At 39.9% G+C, this 20839-nt stretch overlaps 1 pseudogene; it reads left to right on the top strand.

Annotated features, from left to right (window-relative positions):
• The first annotated feature begins 2001 nt into the window (after nt 1–2001).
• Nucleotides 2002–5169, top strand: LOC120529701 (annotated as a pseudogene).
• Nucleotides 5170–20839: the final 15670 nt, after the last annotated feature.

Genomic DNA, 20839 nt, shown 5'->3' with positions numbered 1-20839 from the left:
TAAAACCATTCTTGCCAATATGAATTTGTATTTGATTTTTATACTGTTTCAATTTATTAGTTTATGTAAAATACAATGCATGTATGTACCCCATACAATCCTAAACTCTTTGACAGATCTGAACCAAATTTTGCATAGTTACTCTCTAGAACCATCCAGACTATGCCAGGCTATCATAAAACCAGCACACCCACATCCAGCCACCCCAATATCATCCCCTTGACACATGAAAAATGTAGGTACTGTTTCTTTATGAACCGATTTCTGCCAAAGTGTTGGGTTTTCTGGGCATCAGATTACAAACCTTGATATTTATTTTTTCAAAATTCAGGATATCCTGGTCCATACAAATCTATCGATACTGTCATTTGTAGTGAGCAAGCTGTATTTTATCCCATTCAGTTCCTAAATTCTTTGCTACCAGTTTGAATACCACCACATAGTTTAATTTCGAAAATCAGATCACCAGTAATGCTATTGTGTTATATTGACCCACCACAATTGTGCAGTAGAACAATGCTATGTGTAAAGAAACTCATGCCAATAGTGATAGGAGTGACAATTTTAACTGGCAGTGCTAAAGGAGATGTGTTCATTCCACGCATGCCTCTGATATCCACTGACATGCCTTTCCATTTTAAGTTACAGCAATACCCAGTGTGACTTGCTTTTGCCATGTTTATACATAAGGCGTAAGGACAGTCACTCAAGGTGGAATTTATTAACTTAGAATGCCCACGCTTTTCATGTTGTCAATGATATGTGGCTTCCTCCAGAGTGGGCACAGCAAAACATTTTATACGTTTACGCACTGGGGGTGAAAACCAAAAAGTAATGTATTGCAAAGCATCAGATTAATTAATTAGCCATATGGCAATAATATATGTATGTACTTGGGTTCACCGACAAAAGCGCGATAGACATATGCGCCCCGACAAAACCGCGATGGACAATTGAGCGCCAACAAACCCGCTAACTGGTTTACGACAAATGCGCGCCGACAAAATCGCAAGAGAGGCCAAGAGAGTGGGACGCCCTTGCTGCAATTCTTCCTACATATGCAGGGCGTGATCTTAAGGACTATCTGCGTGCCGTGCTGATGGCATGCCACGTCTCATAATATTGACTTCTAAAATAAACATTATTATATATGCTTTAAACTAGTAATTCATATTTAATGAAACTTTAGCGATTTTGTTGGGGCGATTTTGACGGCTTGTTTTAATCGGCGCTATTTTGTGGGTGCGCATATGTCTATTGCACAAATGTCGGGTCACATGTACTTGACATAGAAGATCAAAATGATACAGTATATGCATTTGTAAATTAAATATCACTGAATTAATTTGATTATGTTATTGTTTCATTTTCACGTTTCCACAAATACTGATGTTCCCAGTATAAGAAGACCGGGCAATGTCCGGTAGTTTAAGGCAGCATGTAATATTTAGAAATTTGCAATAAACTAGAAATAAGTCTTTAATGTAAATTCATAGTTCCATTGAATCTATAATATTCTAGCCATCCCCTGTGGCTCCACAGTGAGGAGTGCCCTGCCCGGCTCCCTACTCCCGACGTCACGCTTCCAATCCACCCCCGGCTCACGGCCTCTATCTCGGATTAGCGCGAATATATCACTCCTCCAAGTGAACTATGATTCTTAGTACGATGAGAGAAGTCACAAAATCAACCGGAATGTTCAAGCAAATTATAGGAAAAAACCCAATCTAAATCCATTAAGTAGTTCTCTAATTCGCAACATAAGTAGAGGTAAGGTACGCCCTGATGCTGGCTTGTGAGTGAGTAGGTTCCCGCTCCCCTCGGGCCGCTGTGTGTCTCTTGGATTTGCGCATATAAATCGGCACCGCTAGTGAACTATGATACATAGCGCAATGAGAGAAGTCACAAAATCAACCAGAATGTTCAAGCAAATTATAGAAAAAAAAACCAGATCTAAATCCGTTAAGTAGTTCTGTCATGAAAGAGAACAGACATTGCATTTTATATATATATAGAGAGAGATGAAATTGGAAATTTTAACACATTACATTACAATTTACATTTAGTTAGATTCGGTACATTTTTACCAACCCTGACTCCAGTAACCTAGTAGTTGCTGCCAACTCCGAATCCAAAGCCCAGACAAAATCAATGGCAGGTAGACTAGAGAAGTTTTTAGATGCGTTTTTTTATAAGAATGTGTGGCCGGGTGCAGGAATGACAGGTCGCCAAAAACAAATGAAAAGTTGGGACACCAAGTGGGTCATCCCGTTTAATTAGTCCAAACAAGCATCACGCCTCTTGATGTCACTGTAAGCCTCTCAGACCAAACAATAAAAGTATTTGGCTCTTTGATGCAGAGTAAGGGTTCGGTCACTGGAGCTCCAACCAGCAGGATGCTCTGAGTGCAAAAGAAACCTCCTTCTGAAAAGCCGGACTTCTTGTATCACATGAACAGGAAAGGGTGGGGCTAAGTGCCATCACTGGGTGGTTTCTCTTTGCTGTGGGGAGAGAAGGAGAAGAGAATGTTAGCAACAGCACCCCCTCTTGCCCTGGCAGGTTATAACATACCTCGATTGAGCCCTGTGTGGAGATCCTCCGATGCACATTGTGATAAATTCTAAAAACTTTATGAAAAGATAAAGTAAAAAATCCAGGAGTACCAAAGAGAGCACAATTGAAAAGACAAACTGAAATATTTGGGACATTGAAGGCATTGAAAGTGTTAAATTGCTGGATTAACTCAATGGGAAGAGCTTGTTTCCTGATGGACACCAAAGTGCTCAGCAGTTTTGATTTACTGGCCAGTCTTGGAAAGCTTCCTTTAATTTCAGTATCTTGGCCAGAACCAAGGAGTGCACTTTTGTCAAGGTCAAGCCAGACAGGATCCAGAGGGGATAGATGTGTAAGACCATCAAACATTTCGAGCAGAAGGGCTTCTTCCTGGTAGCCATAAAGTTCATGCACGCCTCTAAAGATCTGTTGAATGAGCATTGGTCTACTGATCTATGAGAGCAACCCTTCTGCAGTGACCCGGTGAAGCTCATGCATTCAGGGCCGGTTTTGGCAATGGTATGAGAAGGCCTAAATGTAATCAAGACTGGCAGAGTCATGATGGGTGAGACCAGTCCAGCAGAAACGGAGACTGGTACCATCCATGACGATTTCTGCACCCAAACATCATCCATGGCAGTGATTCTGTGGTAAGTGCCAAGAAAGAGATCAGCTTGTGCTTTAAACCTGAAGAACTGGTGGAATACAAATGATGTGCTAAAGACTGAATGTACGAGTAATGGCTGCCCAACTCAACTGGGGAACAGAACAGCATTTTTTGTTTTAGTGGCCAATCAAGCACTTTCACTGTATTTTTCTGGAAAATAAGGAAAAAACAACTGGAAGAGAGCAAAGAGGAAGGGAAGGCAGAGAAACACCATCAGTGGAGATGCTGTGAAATGGTTCAGGAACAACATGGGTTGCAGTGAGATTTTTAGTATGGCAAGGTAAAGAGACAAGTGGAAGGCCATGATCACCAACGTCTGCATCAGACATGTCAGAGAGAGAGAGAGAGAGAGAGAATATGCCTAACCTGAGGGAGAAAAATAACACCCCTGTAGAAAAACCCTTGAGGACAAAGGGAGAGCATGTAGAGTTCAAACTGATGGTGAATACAAGACCACTTTGCCAGTCTCCTTTTAGGTCCTTCATATTGGGCTGTATAGTGCAATGTACACCTTTAATTGCAATCTGACTGTTCCCATCATCTCCAATCCCATTTGAAGTTGACTTTTTGGAATAAAGGGCTTGAATTCCTGGCCTACTCATTCCCAGTGGCCGATTCTTCAAGACGTTAACAAGTCACACTGAATGAGCTGCCTCGTGCGTTATGTGCTCACAGTCGTGACAAGGACTTGGTGGGAGGCTTTAGAGCATCTGAAAACCTGAGGCGACGGAATACACAAGGTTTAAATTATGAACTTGGCGGCCGTGCAGCAGTAGCTGTAGCTGAGTGGAAACATCTGCATCCAGATTTTAATGCAAGGAGCACAGCATACATCTGAACATATGCTGGACTGCCCTCCTGTTTGATGTGAAAGAAGGCCACTTTTGAACTTGAGCCATCTTCATAAACGTGAATGGTGTTGATTATCATTCTCTTACACTAAAGAAACGAGCAGACGTCTGGTTTTCAAATAAAAGTTAGTTCATATGGATCAAGCTGAACATTTCCATTTTGGCCACACGTTTTTTTGTTTTAAGTATGGAAAAAAATGCTGACCCCGCAGTGAGCACATCACTGAACTAACTTTGAAAAGGTGTTCTCCTCAAGCAAACATTGACGTAAGAATGTAAAAGCTGTATTTGCATATGGGTGGAATTTGTGAGCATTTGATGATCTCGTTTGTTGGCATTAATGTCTCTATCGTTGTTCTTGCTTTCTGTATTGTGGAATATGTGTGCCACGTTGATGAGCCATTGTATTAGCCAACTTCTGAATGGCTGTGTATTTAGGCTTACCTCTTCTTGTTCTTCATCACTGAAGCACCTCCTGTGTTTGGCTTGAAGGTCGAGAGATGTTGCAACTGAACTTGTTTTTCGCACCATCACTTTGTGCAGCACTTTTTTTTTTTTGCACATAATCATTTTGGTGTGAGGATAGGAGCATAGGTTAGTTTACACAGACGTTTGTCCATGTCTGCCCGTTGTGCATTCTGTATCACGTACCTGAGATTCAGTAGATGGAGCCGATGTTCTTCTTTCTCCTAGGAGAAGCCTCACTAATTCATAGCGAGAATGTCAGAAATCAAAAATAATTTATATAACCAATGTCAAAACATTAGTCTTAAATCTTAGTTTGTCATGTCTCATCTAAGATTCCTCCCCAGACTGGGGTTCAAGTTCATGTTTTGTGCCTCTTTTGTTCATTTTGAATTGCTTTATTTATGTTGGTTATGTACATCATTTGTTATTTTTGGTCTTTGTATATCAGTTGCCTTTTCAATGCTCTGTGTGCTTTATGGGTGGTTCCCCAAAAGGCAAGGCCAGCTGCCAGTCATTAGCAGGAACTGTCGTCTGCCCTATATATCCAGAGGGTCTCCCGCAGCTCCTGGTGGTTCATTTTGAATGTGCTAATGAGTTGGTGAGTTTACTTGTGTTTCTTTGATTCATTGATCTCTAAATATTATTGCTCCATGTTTGACTATGTTTCTGGATTACTGTTTTGGGTCTTGTTTCCTTTGGATTTGCTTAGCGTGTTTGGGGAATCCCTTTGCTTTTTGTGCTCCACGAAGCATCATTGTTATTGAAGAGAACTTTGTAAAAATAAACTTTTTACTTTATAAAGATTCAGTGCTTTCCCTTATTACTTGTCAGGGTTTGACGGTGATATCCTCCTCTAGTTGGCATTTTTGGATGTGCTTTAGGAACTTGCTGGGATTTATGCGGCTTGGTACTTCACGACATAGTTGTGGGTTAGAAAAGCCAGAAAGTCTTTTAAATGCTCAAACAGAAACGTGAGGTGATAGGATGTATAGACAAACTTGGACGATGAACGCTGTTTGCTGCTGCCTTATGAGTCATCTCGCTCAGCACAATGTCAGGGAGACATCACATGGCAACCCATAAATACATCCCTAACCAAAGGCACACAAGACATTGCCATCTATAATGATAACTAGACGGTGCTGCGGTGGGACATATTTAATTTTACATCATTAAAAATGTGACAACCAGATTCCTTGACCTCTAAAACTCCCAAAGTCTGCTGTTATTTGTAGAAACAAAGGAAAACAGTAAGAAAATAAAAAATAAACTTCACGTTATAATATTGCAAATTTTAAAAGGTTTGTAAAGCTCTTTTTTAAAGTATCTCAGTGAATAAATTTCCTTGCAGTGAAGTGTGCTAGATTTTAGGTACACGTGGTTTTTCATGAGGAGTGACAGATGGATAGAAAGAGAGACATGAAAACCACAGTGCTTGCTTTTCCCATTATATGGCAACACACCTAAAAAGAGTAAAATAAACTAAAAGTCACAAAACAAAGTACGTCAAAAAGAAAGTGAAACTGAATGATAAACGGTTCAAACTTTTAAAGAAAAATACATTTATTAAAAGTAAAAATGATTTAGTAGAGCAAAAACTTACAAAAGTATGATAACAGTTTAGGTGTAAAGATGTTTTTACCTTTTCATTTCAACCGTGTGCAGTATTATTTCGGGGCACTCTGAGGAGTAAGTTCCTGCTTTTTTCCATATGGTTGCTAGATTAGATTACATATGATGTAAACATGTTCCTTAATGGTGGGGTCTCATGATCCGGTAAACATTTCCACTTTGTGTGTCACTTTTAATGTCTACTCTGAATCATTTATAAATCTGTCAAGTCATCCTTATTTTATCAGAGTTTTTGTTTTTATCTCCTTACACTGCGTGCACGCTGCTGCATTTTCATTTAAAAACTGCATTTTTTACGGCATATTAGCCCACACTGGGCATGTGTGTATCAGCAGAAACATCCTTCAAAGGATGGCAATGCCGTCAACTGGGAGATTTATTGCAAAACTGTAACGATCTATAAATTTATTTGCATTTTCTTCATGTATGCAGATTTCAGTCTGTACAAAATTCAATATAAATGCATACACTGTGTGCACAATTATTAGGCAAGTGAGTATTTTGACCATATCATCATTTTTAATGCGTATATTCCAACTCCAAGCTGTATTAACTTGAATGCTTATTGGATTTAAGCACGTCAGGTGATGTGTATTTGTGTAATGAGGGAGGGTGTGGCCTAAGGAGATCAACACCCTATATCAAGGTGTGCAGAATTATTAGGCAGCTAGTTTTCCTCGGGCAAAATGGGCCAAAAAAGAGATTTAACTGACTCTGAAAAGTCAAAAATTGTAAAAAGTCTTTCAGAGGGATGCAGCACTTTTGGAATTGCTAAGATATTGGTGTGTGATCACAGAACCATCAAACATTTTGTTGCAAATAGTCAACAGGGTCTCAAGAAACGTGTTGAGAACAAAAGACGCAAATTAGCTGCCAAAGATTTGAGAAGAATCAAACGTGAAGCTACCAGGAACCCATTATCCTCCAGTACTTTCATATTCCAGAGCTGCAACCTACCTGGAGTGCCCAGAAGTACAAGGTGTTCAGTGCTCAAAGACATGGCCAAGGTAAGGAGGGCTGAAACCCAACCACCACTGAACAAGAAACATAAGTTGAAACGTCAAAACTGGGCCAAGAAATATCTGAAGACAGATTTTTTTCAAAGGTTTTATGGACCGATGAGATGAGAGTGACTCTTGATGGACCAGATGGATGGACCTGTGGATCAGTAATGGCACAGAGCTCCACTCCAACGTGGAGGTGGGGTACTGGTATGAGCTGGTATTTTTAAAGATGAGCTAGTTGGACCTTTTTGCATTGAAGATGAACTCAAAATCAACTCCCAAACCTACTGCCAGGTTTTCGAAGACACTTTCTTCAAACAGTGATACAGGAAAAAAGACCATGATTTTTATGCAGGCCAATGCTCCATCACTTGCATCGAAGTTCTCCACTGCGTGGCCAGCCAGTAAAGGCCTTAAAGATGAAGGAATAATGACATGGCCCCCTTCCTCATCTGACCTAAACCCTATCGAGAACTTGTGGGCACTTCTTAAACGCTAGATTTACGGGGGAGAAAAACAATACACCTCTCTGAAGAGTGTCTGGGAGGCTGTAGTCACTGCTCCACAAAAAGCTGATCGTCAACAGATCAAGAAACTGACAGACTCCATGAATGGAAAGGCTTATGACTGTTATTGGAAAGAAGGGTGGCTATATTGGTCATTGATTGATTGATTTATTTTTTTGAAATGTCAGAGATGTTTATTTGTAAATTTTGAGGTGTTTGTTTATTATTCTCACTATAACAGATGAAAATAAACAAGTGAGATGGGAAAATTTTCATTTTTCCTTTAGTTGCATAATAAATCTGCACACTAATAGTTGCCTAATAATTGTGCGCACATATGTATTCCCCTGATGATGTTCACACTCACATTTCCGTTGTGAAACATTCAGGTTTCAGGTTTATTAACATTTTGGATTGACTGATAGCACTGTGTTTGTTCCATATTAAAATTAATCCTCAAAAATACAACTTGCCTAATGATTGTGTACACAGTGTACAGGTAAGCAATACAACAAGCGTCATAGAAGGTTCTATGTCCACTATGTGAGAATAAGATTTTTAGTTTGTTGTGGAGGGTGACCAATCAGTGAATGAAATATTATAATTAGCAGGGTCCAATCAGGGAAGAGCTGCGTAATAAGCATGACCAAATCAGAACGTTATTAGAGTCTGCATTTTTAAAAAGTCTACATTTTCACCCATCCACATTGCAATGGTGAGCTGCCATTTTCAGATGCAAATGACTCCAGAGAGCATTTTCAAAAGTCCCAGTTTCGTGGGTTAAAAATGGCAGGGTAGTGTGGGATCAGTGACGTGTAGTGAGGTTCATGGCATGTTGAGGCAGAGCTTTTAATTCTAATGCTTTAATCAATTTTAACAAAGACTGTTCAACAAAGGGATAACAAGAAAAACAAAAGAATATTTTATTTAAGGTCAAAATGTAGTTTTTAAATATTGGATTGTTTTTTTCTTAGTCTGATCCCATTTTTATAAAATTGAATACCGTTTATGGTCTTACTTTTATTTGTAAATTAAGTCCATGCGCCTATTCTTCTCCACGAAAATCTCCGTCACTTTCTTTTAAAAGTCCTCCTTATTTTCCTTTAGTTTTAAAAATCTTAAATCTTCCATTTTGGTAGTCAATCGGAATAAAAAATAAAAATAAACTGACCTTTACAGTGCACTTGACTTTCTGATATTGCCAACTTATTGGTGTCACGAGCCTCTGCGTAGAAGAACAGCAACAACAAGGACCTGTTCGGCTCTCATGCGCCCCCTTCAGTGCGGCACGGTACTGTCTGCCTCACCTTGTGCCTTTTCCTTACAGTTTTATGCCCGATCAGCAAGACTAAATATGTCACACACATTCATTAAAGATATTAGCCAGACTGTGGAAAGTCAGGTATATAATAAATGTGTCTGCAAACCTTATATTGGCAACATACAGAGAGACAGCAATTGGCACGTGCCAATTCCATGCATCAACCCAGTGTGTGAGGGAGAGAGCAGTCCGAGGTGAGGTGAGGCTTGTCGCTGCCACACCTCACATTTCTCTCCTGTATTTGAGCAGGAAATGCAAACATTTAGTGATTTTGACTATAAAAATGATCAAAATTATTGGTATCATACAGAAAACAAATTTATAGCACAGACCAGTGGACACATTTCCCCTGACCACACTTCCCTAGTGTAAATGAAAGGTGAAAATGGAGGCTAATATCTGCCTTTTTCAATAAAAAGGTTGTAGTGTTGCCATCAGTTTTCAAATGACCATAGTTAACAGAATTGTTAAATGAACAGATATCGTTAGCTTCCATTTATGTATATCAATCTGCAACTACTTTGTTTTACTGTGTGTTGTAATATAATAATTAAAAATGAGAATGTAAAAGTTTTGGGGTCCATTCAGGCAATCCATTTAATATAAACAAAAAAAGTAAAATACAAAAGAAATAATTTGATATCTGTCATCCTTTTTCTAACCTGCCTGGGCGTTGCCCGCTCCTCCAAATTGTTGTTTTTTCTCCTCTGAGATCTGCATCTTTATCAGCAATGGATTAGTTTGTAAGCAACCGGGTTCTTGTGCCATCACTCTGTGAAAGACACAGTGAGATGTTCATGGCAAAAATCCTAAGTGACGTCAAAGCTCGTCTCAGAACTCATAGGAGTGTCCGTGGAGGCAGTAGCAGCCCGGTGTCCTGATGCTCCCTATGCGCGCTTGTGCGACCACATTTAAACAAATCATTATACTGTATGTATGCTGTATGTAATTAGTAGTCAGTAAAGTGTGTAATTACATTTTACCTGTGAATTTCTTAAGAGCATTCTGAGCCTACACTCACCGGAGAAAGCTGTACAAAAATAAACTCAATTGACGCTAAAGAAATATTTTTATAAAATAAACTCCATGCAATACAAGAGATAAATGGGAGATCCTGTTTCCAGGCCAGTATTGGTAATGAGTGATGAGATGCTTTGTAAAAGATGGGATTAGCATATGTAAAGGGTCGGATGCAAGACCAGTGTCCATATTTATCAAACGTCTCAGAGTAGGAAAATGACTAACTGGCTCACAGAAATCTGTAAGTGATGCAAATTTGGTCCTACTCTTAGGAGTACAAGTAAAAGCATTTCATCAGTGTTCCTAATTTAGGAAACTACACATAACTTCACCAGGATTTAGGACAGCTCATGAACTGTAAAGGCGGAATATTTTGGAAACTCTGGACAACAATGAACTCTTAAAAATCTTTTACATGACGGGATCACCCCATCTCCACGGGGAGTAGCCATTCGCTGTTAGCTGAAATGCAAGTGTTGTTAACATCACGTGGCAAACTTAGCATCGCAGTAGATACTATTTGGTATGTCATAACAAACCGTTTTTTCTCAAATTCTGCACCAACTTTGAATGTCCTTACAACACGTTAGGTAACCCACAGATTTATATTTCCCCCCACAACTCCACTGGTGTTAATATTAAGGCAAGCTGCATTCATGCAAATTGGTGCACATATAAAGATCATTGGCCCAAGTGTGTGATATACGATTTATACGCATATGTAAATCACAAATGATATCACACACGTCAACACACAGGTGCTTATGGAAGCAAACTGGACTGTAGTATCCAGCGTATTACTCTGAAGATAATCGGGGAAGAATGGGAGGTTGATAGAGAAATGTCACACAGGTATGTTGAGCTCTGCATTTCATGATCCCCTTGAGGATTCGTTTTACATTTTACAAGCCTGGGAAGGCTCACAAAGGCAGGCAGAGACTCCCAGGGCATAAATGGAGCCTTGGAGAAGATAAGTGGAGATCATGGAGGAAGACGTAGCATGACACAGTGAAAGATGATTGGGACACTGGAAGGGTGAGAGAATAGCTGTGGCTATTTTCAGTAAAATTGTTACCTTACAAGGCATTTCTCATTTCTCTGGTTGATTCAGCTGAAAGTATGGCTGTGGATCATCCATCCATCCATTTTCTAAACTCACTTTATCCTAAGTAGGATTGCGGGGAAGCTAAAACCCATAGGGTGCAAGACAGGAACAATCCTCAAAGCATTCATTATTAAACAGACGGGCCTGTTATCAGAGTTTGCACCTTGGCCTGTCCGTATCGATTGCTACAGTATTGTTCTTTGTGTTGTTGCAAAGTGGCAAAAATCATGGGCAGCTTAGAGCAACATCCTACCTTATTATGTTTCCTTCTTCTTCAGTCACAACTTTGAATATTATCCATCCATCCATTATTCAACCCACTATATCCTAACTACAGGGTCACGGGGGTCAGCTGGAGCCAATCCCAGCCAACACAGGGCGCAAGGCAGGAAACAAACCCCGGGCAGGGCGCCAGCCTACCTCAATTAAAATTATTATTATTATTATTATTATTACATTTGTGGTGCAGCCTTAGCGTTAGTATCAGAAAAGTACAAAACATCACCATGAGTTGTGGTTTATGGCTCTGGGTTTCGTGAAGTTGTGACGTTATTCATTCTCAAACGTGAACTCTCACTCCTAGCTGGGAGTGTGTATAGGACACTTCATAAATACTTTTGAATTCTACTCTGGGTTTTTATTCTAGTCTGACTTGTAGCGCCCTTCATAGGAGTAACTCTTGATAAGACTGGAGTGCAACTTGCTTTAAAACAGAAGAAAGTTTAGTATAAAAGAAAATGAAAGAAGAAGGGCAAGGCAAACTTTTTTACGAAGCACACTTACAACAGCCAAAAAGAACTGAACAAGAAAGGGTAAAACAAGAAGTTAAAATCTATCTATCTATCTATCTATTGTGACGGATGGCCGGGGCCCATGCCTGGCCAGGACGCCCCTTCACCACATCTGCCAGGGGGACAAGGGTGGGAATCCCAGTATCTCCCCCTGGACGCTAGATGGCAGCCTCCCTGGGCTGCAGTGGTGCCTCGGACTCCCCCAGGGCCTCATGGGGGTTGGAGTTCTGTGCAACTCTGTGAAGTTCCGCACGCGCCGCCAGGGGGTGCTGCAGCAGGAGCTGCTGGCCACTTTTGGGCACTGGTTTCACCTTACCCGGAAGTGCAAGCACCTGTACCACTTCTGGGTACCCAATAAAAGGGAGGCAGCGACCACCACTCGGCAGCCAGAATCAGGACGAAGAGGACAAGGTTTCCAGGGAGGAGTGGTGGAGGAAGAGAAGAGTGTTTTGCTTTGTTTCACGTTGTGTGTTGGTGCGTGAGACTGTGTTGTGGCTGGAGGGATTACGGGGAAGACATGCCCTCTAGCTGAAGAAAAATAAAAGTCTTTGCTTTTATACAGTGCCTCCAGTGTCCATCTGTGTTAGGTCAGGCAACTATATAGCGCCTTTTCTTACACTATCTATCTATCTATCTATCTATCTATCTATCTATCTATCTATCTATCTATCTATCTATCTATCTATCTATCTATTGTTGATTATGCTTGCAGTTAATATATAAAGTTGGCGTCAAAATATATAAAGTCAAAACTTGGAATATATAAAGTCATTCCCGAATATATAAAGTCAAAACTTGAATATATAAAGTCCACCCATCCATCCATTTTCTAACCCGCTGAATCCAAACACAGGGTCACGGGGGTATATATAAAGTCACTGTCGGAATATATAAAGTCAAAACTTGAATATATAAAGTCAGTGTTGGTATATATAAAGTCAAAACTTTTTTCTGAATATATAAAGTCAAAACTTGAATATGTAAAGTCAGCGTCGGAATATATAAAGTCATTCCTGATTATATAAAGTCAAAGTCAAAATATATTGATTGAAATGACTCTGAACTGAACTAAGTTAACAAAAATGTATTCAGAAAAATAAATTTAAAAAACACTGTTCGGTTAATGTTTTGAAAATGATGCATGTGCCCTGCCCAGGATTGGTTCCTGCCTTGCACCCAGTGTTGGCTGAGATTGGCTCCAGCAGACCCCTGTGACCCTGTGGTCGGATTCAACGGGTTGGGAAATGGATGGATATTCCAGCACTGACTTTGTATATTCAAGTTTTGACTTTATATATTCAGAAACAAGTTTTGACTTTATATATACCGACGTTGACTTTATATGTTCAACTTTTGACTTTATTTATTCCAACAGTGACTTTATATAATCAAGTTTTGACTTTATATATTCGGGAATGACTTTATATATACAAGTTTTGACTTTATATAGTTAAATTTAGTCATCATTGCATAACTTTTTTTTTACCATAAATTTAAAGACTAAATTCAACTTCCAAATTTAACTTCAAAATCGAGCTATTGAGCTGTCGCCTGCCTGCCTGAATAAGTCACCCTCGCTTCGCTCTTACTTTTTTACGTTCATTTAATCATGGCTAGTGGCGGAAAATTTATAAAATGGAAGGAGGATTACACTGAGTATGGCTTTACCAAAACAATTATTGATGGCGAATAAAGTATCGATTATTCATAAAGCTTCAATTGGTGATCTGTTTTTCTGTGTTAACCTCATATTTTTTCATACTTCTTCTCAAACTAAGGTGGTGCGAGGGTAAAATGAATCGGGAAGCGCTGATCAATGTAATCGGTGTACCAGGAAATCATGCATTGACAAAAGCTCCCCTTTGCTTGGAATGCAAAGTGTGATTAAATGCATTATTTTTTAACGCGTTATGGAGCACATGCATCGAAGATTCTCAGCTGTGCTTGTGCTAAGAAAAGGAAACATTTTAAAAATAACGTAACACGATTGTCAATGTGACCTTTTGTAAGTAGTGCCTGCCTTAACTGTCAATCCCCCACAAACACAGTCTCTCGGAATTTGCATAAGCACAGTCCTTCACCTGCAATTTTAACTTAGTTACAAAGTGATCAAAACTGTTGTTTATATCCTGCGTCCTCTCATTAAACTTGGGCATGTGAAACGCCAGCGGCAGCCTGTCTATGAACTTAATTTAAACTTTAGGTTTACACCGTGCTTTGTTACCGAAGTAGCAGCACTCATGAATATGGTTGTATATGTCACTCGCTCGCTTCTTATTGTTTCGCTGCCTTCTCAATTATATAATGCATGTTTTCTTCAGCGCTTTTTGGAGCTCTTCCTGGTTTTCTACGCTTTGCGTTGACAGTCAGTTCATGTGATTAAGTGGGAGACGTGATGATGTCACACGAAACTCCGCCCCCCCCCCACGGCTTTCAAACTCAACTCCATTACATTATATGGAAAAAAATAGCTTCCAGTTATGACCATTACGCGTAGAATTTCGAAATGAAACCTGCCCAACTTTTGTAAGGAAGCTGTAAGGAATGAGCCTGCCAAATTTCAGCCTTCTACCTACACGGGGACTTGGAGAATTAGTGATGAGTCAGTGAGTAGTGAGTGAGTGAGGGCTTTGCCTTTTATTAGTATAGATATATACAAGGGGGGGACCCAAAAATAATCAGAATTTTGTTGTTGTTAGGTTGGTACTTGTAGTACATGGTTGGGCCGCTAGGGCGATCTAGTTACACTCCTCACAAGTCAGTCTGCCAAGTACCATCAGTCTGGAAGGTTGTGCTTGTGTTCAGTGAATTTTGTAAAAGTAGTTTTGTGCAAGCGTCGTTTTTTTACAATGGCCGATTATCGTGAGCAACGTGCGGCAGTGAAATTTTGTTTTCTACTTGAAAAAAGTGTTGCAGAAACTATTGTTATTGAAACGGTATGACAACCCTGAACCACCCACCCTACTCACTGGATTTAGCTCCGTGTGATTTCTTTTTGTTCCCTCGGATGAAAAAAGACTTGAAAGGAAGGTGTTTTGCTGACGTCGAAAAGGTAAAACAAGAAACGACCAGAGCATTAATGGCCATTACTTCAGACGAATTTAAAAAATGTTTCGAACAATGGAACAAACGGTTAGATAAGTGTATTTCCGCCAATGGAGAGTACTTTGAAGGAGACTAATTGTAGTTTGTACAGAAAATTAAATTAAACACGTTTTAAAAATATTTCCGGTTATTTTTGGGTCCCCCCTCATATATACGCTTCAGGGATGCCCACACTTTTTCAGCTTGCGAGCTACTTTTAAAATGACCAGGTCAAAATGATCTACCTCCGTATGTATAATCATGAAAGCACATGAGTCAACATATACAAACATATACAAACATAATGTTTCCCCTTGGGATGAATAAAGTATCTATCTATCTATCTATCTATCTATCTATCTATCTATCTATCATATAGTGCCTTTACTATCTATCTATCTATCTATCATATAGTGCCTTATCTATCTATCTATCTATCTATCTATCTATCTATCTATCTATCTATCTATCTATCTATCTATCTATCTATCTATCTATCTATCTATCTATCCAATGTCAATCTCTGGCAGGGTCAAATGTGAGTGAGAAGAGAGAATACTTTAATAATGACTTAAAAATTTCCAATGTTGTGGCAGATCTAATATAATAAGGCAAGTCATTCTGGAGAAAAGGAGCAACTACCACAAAAGCACAGTCCCGTCCCAATTTGCTTCAACCTCGACCTCAGCACAACTAAGAGCATTTGTCTAGTAGACCGCAGTGTGCTTGTTGGCACATACAAGTGAAGACATTCCAAGAGGTACAGTAAGATGGCGCTATTCCATTCAAACATTTAACTGTAAGGAATAGAATTTTAAAATCAATTCTGAAGTGGACGAGCCGCCAATAAAGCGAGGTCAGTATAAGGTCACCCTTATGTGAACCATTCAGTAAGCGAGCAGCAGCATTCTGGACTAGTTGTAAGCATCGTAACAAGGCCTGATGAACACTTACATAAAAAGAATTGCAATAGTCCAAACAAGATGTTATATATAAAAACATGGTTGGCCTCTTCAAGATCACTAAAAGAAAGAAAAGTCTTTGCCTTAGCTAAAAGTCTCCGCTGGAAAAAGCTGCATTTATTCACCAAATTTATCTGGTTGTCAAGTTTGAATAAACTGTCAAAAATCAGGCCTAGGTACCTAACTGAAGCTTTAAGTGTGATGGTATTAGTGCTGTCACTGGGACCTTTGCCAGCTCCAGTGAACTGGAAGAACCAGTAGCGGCCACAATTAAACCAAATATATTATAGGGTGGAGTTGACAGGTGCAGTCCTGAAAAGCAGTAACTTTAAATGAATCCTCACGAGACAATGTTAGTGAATAATTCTAGCAGGAATCAGATTTTTAGATTTCGTGATATGCCTTCACTTACTGGCTTGGCGGAGTCCTCTTCTTTGGCAGACTTGCTGCTGTTGTGTTCAGTTGACAGGCAGTTTCCATCTTGCACTTGACACTCCTGTCTTTATGCTGCTAAAGTCCTGCAAGCAGCTGATTTCACATTAGTCAAGAGCAGCGAAACGGGAAAGGGGGGAGCGCAGTCGCACTGCAGGAGTGGTAGAAGTTTTACTTCATTTTTTTCTTCGATTTTGTGTACTTTTTTTTTTGTTAAGGTTTTAGAAGTAAATCCTGGGGATGTGTGAAATGAATGTAAGTGAGTTTATCTGTAGGACTAAAATGATTATAACGGGGTGGATCCCCCTTTTTACTTTCTCGTAAAGGAAGTATAGGGAAAGTATTGTAATCGTCCAAAAATTCGACCTCGAGGTTTTGATGAATCTCGATGTTTTAGACCTCCCTCTGTCGGAAATATCATTTTTGGAATTAAGTCTGTGTCTGTGTGTGTGTAAACACGATAACTTGAGGACGCTTTCACTTAGGTCAACCAAATTTTGCATACAGGTATTAGGTACAAATCGTAGATTTCTATCAACTTTTGAGCTATTTCCACTAACCGGAAGTGGTGCTCTTTTATTCATGCAGCTGCAGAGTCCGATTTATTCAAACATTACTTTTATAACATTTGTTCTGTATATTATTAATTTGATTTGATTTGTTGTTGATGGCTCTGTAATGTACATTATATAAAAATACTAGGGGGCTCCGGCCCCTGCTCGCGTCACTTGACAACCCCTGTGTTTGGTTAATCGGATATACAGTTTTTTTCTTTGGAATTGTTTCAGTTTCATTATTTGCACTTTTACAAGCTTCATTAAAAACAATATTTGGAATTACCTTTTCTTCAGGATCGCATTGAATTTTGATTCCGTTTCTAGAGATACATTGTGACAACACAACGTATAACTGCCCGTGAGTGAATGTCGTTTCTTTTTCTCTAATAAATAATCCAACTTTTTCTAATGTTTGTCCCTGTGATTTGTCATAGCAATAGCTGTTCTCACGGGAAACTGTAAACACCTTAATACGAACGGCATAACAAGATCTCCTTCGGTGTCTAATGTTATTTGCGGAAGATATACAAAGTACTACGTTACCTTTCTTTTCGCCTGTTTAAATGTGCATCGCTTCTCCATGATCATAAATATACACCTGACCGAATTGTGTTTTCTTTGAAATTCAACTTGCCGTTGCTTTAACTGTTGCAGGACCACAGATTCTCATAGCGTATGGTCCATAATTTCTCTTTTTTAGAGCTAATGCGATCTTTATCTTGTTTTGATACTTTCGAATTTTTCTGCTTTTATATTCTGTAACTTGCTCTTTATGAATATCGTGCCTACGTTTTTTTGTGTTTTGAATCCCAGTTTTCATTATCTCTAACCTGCTATGCATGTATTTCGCCCCCTCGTTTTTAAACCTCTTTATGATGTTTTACTTTGTTTTCTACTCTTTGCCTTTTATTTCTGACCTCGCTTTGTCCTGCTATTTTTCCAATTATACCTGGTCCTGATGATTAATTTCCTTTTGTTTGCGCTAATGCGATCTTTACTATCTTTTTATTGATACTATAGCGACCTCCGCGTCCGGCTCGAAAAGAGAAGTAAGAAAAACAGACTGACGTAATACAGTGTCACAAAAGTTTTACTTGAACAATCGTCAACTTTGTAATCCCAAACACAACTTTCTAGCACCCTCTCCAACCCCTCATCCCCCGGGTCTCGTTTACCGCATCAATCAATACAAAGCTATCAGTCTTCCAAGCTGTACCCCTCCCTCAATCGGACCTAACAGTCCCTTAAAACAAAAAAAAACTTCAGCCTGGCTGGGACGCTACAATACTTTCGAATTTTACTGCTTTTATATTCTTTACCTTTCTCTGCATGTGTATCACGCCATAGTTTGTTTGAGCCTTTCGAATTCCACTGATTTCATAATCGCTTCTCTGCCTTTTTTTCTCTCCAATGCTTTTGGGCCTCTTTTCTCCGCGCTGCTCTTTCTTCTTTGCTTTCCTCTAGAACGTATTGTCCTTATACGCTTTATATGTGCTGAGAGCACAGGACCTGTGAGTGCTACGTGCCTTTACATGACTGAGTGTTTTGCTGGCCGTGCTCTAATTTGATATCGGTTGTAAGTAGAGCGTGTCTTGCCAGAATCTCATCTTCCACGTCCCCACGAGACGGTCCTGAGACAATCTCTTGGCACCAAGTCTCATGTTTACGGTCCCCGCGAGACGCTCCATGGCCAGTCTTTATCGTCTCACGGGTCTTTTAAGTGTCTTCCAAGAACTTCCGAGAAGATCACGTCTCCCGATTTTTCAGAATTGGGTGAGTCGATCATCTTTAAGCTAGTTTGGAAGATATGGTTAAAAAGCCCCTGTGCTATTCGTTCAGGATCCTGTGTATTTTGTTTTCCCGCTCTCTTGGCTGTTTTAAAGGGATGTTTTAACCTTGTTAAGCCGCGGGGTCTCCTAGATTTTGGCTGCTACAGATTTACCAGATTTTTTTTTTGTCATCTTTGGACTTTCTGCATTTTCAGAACCCTTGCCTGTAAAACGCAGTGAATGAACGTTTTGGTTATTTATTGCAGTTTTCCTTTTTCTTGCATACAACTATTTCGTTCTTGCTTGATTGCTACCTATTATTTGTATGGATTGTTACCTGTTTATGGCACATTTTTCTTGTTGATATTTTTTGTTCTTTTTCTCACCAACAAATAACCGGATTATGACTCTTCTACGATAAATGTCTATGACTGTGGTGTCTAAGTACTTTGTGCTTTATCTGTGTTTTGGGGTTGTGAACTACCAGTGGGCCCTAACTTACGACAGTGAACTGTTAGGTTATATGGCAGGGGTGGGCAAAGTCATTCCTGGAGGGCCGCAGTGGCTGCGGGTTTTTGTTCCAACCAATCCAGCCAATAATTACTTTTCATGGCTTGTTAGTGCTTTAACTCTGCTATGTCAAGTCATTCTCATATCCTAGATTTTTTTTCCATTCTAAGGATATCATCCAAATACTCTGAAGTATAAAATGGATGGGTAATTCTCATTCCTTCACTTTTTTCTCTTCTCTTTTCCTTCCAAGTACTGTAGGCGTAAAGGGTAACCAGCAAAATGGATAACTGCTGGTTTCTTTTGTCATTTGCATCTTATTGTCAATAAAAAACCGAGAATGCAGCTGTTTAAGACGTAAATAAGCAATAAGGGTTCAAAATCTTAATGAGGGAGAGAACTAAAATGAAGCAGAAGTGTTTCTAGAGCAATAAGTGCTTCTTATTAAACAATTGGGTTGGAACAAAAACCTGCAGCCACTGCGGCCCTCCAGGAATGACTGATATATGGCAAGGGGTCCAATCAGAGATACTGCGAGTATATGAGCTTTTGAACCCCACAATTTCATTTTTAATATCATTTAATTTAAGAAAACTCATTGCCATCCAGGTTTTAATATCACTCAAGCACACATGGAGGGTCTGTATTGTCTCTCTCTGCTTTGCTTTTAGTGGCAGATGGATTTGAAAGTCATCAGCATAGCAGTTGAAAGGTGAAGCCACACTTCTTAACAATGGAGTCTAAAAGTAAGATGTGCATCAAAAAGAGAACTGGCCCAAGGATGGAACCCTCCAGAACCCCGCAAGTAAGAGGGGCTAAAGAGGACAGAAAGCCCACCCAAGTGAATAGAAGCTCCTATTGGTTAGGTGAGATTTAAAGACGAGGTACAGTAGAGATGGAAGACTTCAACGACTGAAATGTTTGATCCCGAGTTATCTAATATAACGTTTTGATTTCCAGATTCCTGACTAATCCACATTTGTTTGGATTCTGTCAGAGGCCGTCTCTTTCATTCCCTCCTAGAAATCAGCGCGTTGCACGCTGGCCACCTGCACAGTGAAGTAATGCTCCTCTCGCTTGACTCCCTAAGTGGAAACAGAGCAGGCCGCAGCGTTTCTTCATCAAAGCTGGCCGGCTGGCTGCGGACGCACGCTCACCCTCACACGCGCACTCCTGTGAGGTCCCTGATTGGATGTGGCTTGTCCAGTGGTTTTCAGAGCCCAGTGCTCGCCCTCGGCAAACATCTGTGTCTAATCAGCACATTGTATTAGGGTGATGTCAACCCCCCAGCGGACCTGCCCGCCTCAGCCCTGATCTCTCAGAGAGACGTTCCTATAGATTGGCCGCTAGAATCATGAATGAATGTTAAAGCTGGCACTGCTGGAGGAAGAGTGATTTACACAAGATTGGCTCGTGCCTGAGCTGTAGAAAGTGACGAGGAGGCCGTTGTAGGGTCTCTGTAGTAGGACCATGGAAGTTCTTCTCTCAAATTTACACACATTTTCAACTTCAGAGGGCACTGAGAGATTGCCACGAACCCAAACATTTTTTTGCTGAGTAGATGCTTTTATCCAAAGAGTCTTACAGAAGAGGTCAACATAATCGAG

Source organism: Polypterus senegalus, chromosome 5 (genome assembly GCF_016835505.1).
Source record: "Polypterus senegalus isolate Bchr_013 chromosome 5, ASM1683550v1, whole genome shotgun sequence".
NCBI classification, from domain to species: Eukaryota; Metazoa; Chordata; class Cladistia; order Polypteriformes; family Polypteridae; genus Polypterus; species Polypterus senegalus.
The sequence above is the reverse complement of the archived record's forward strand: the minus strand, read 5'-3'. Positions and strand labels throughout refer to the sequence as shown.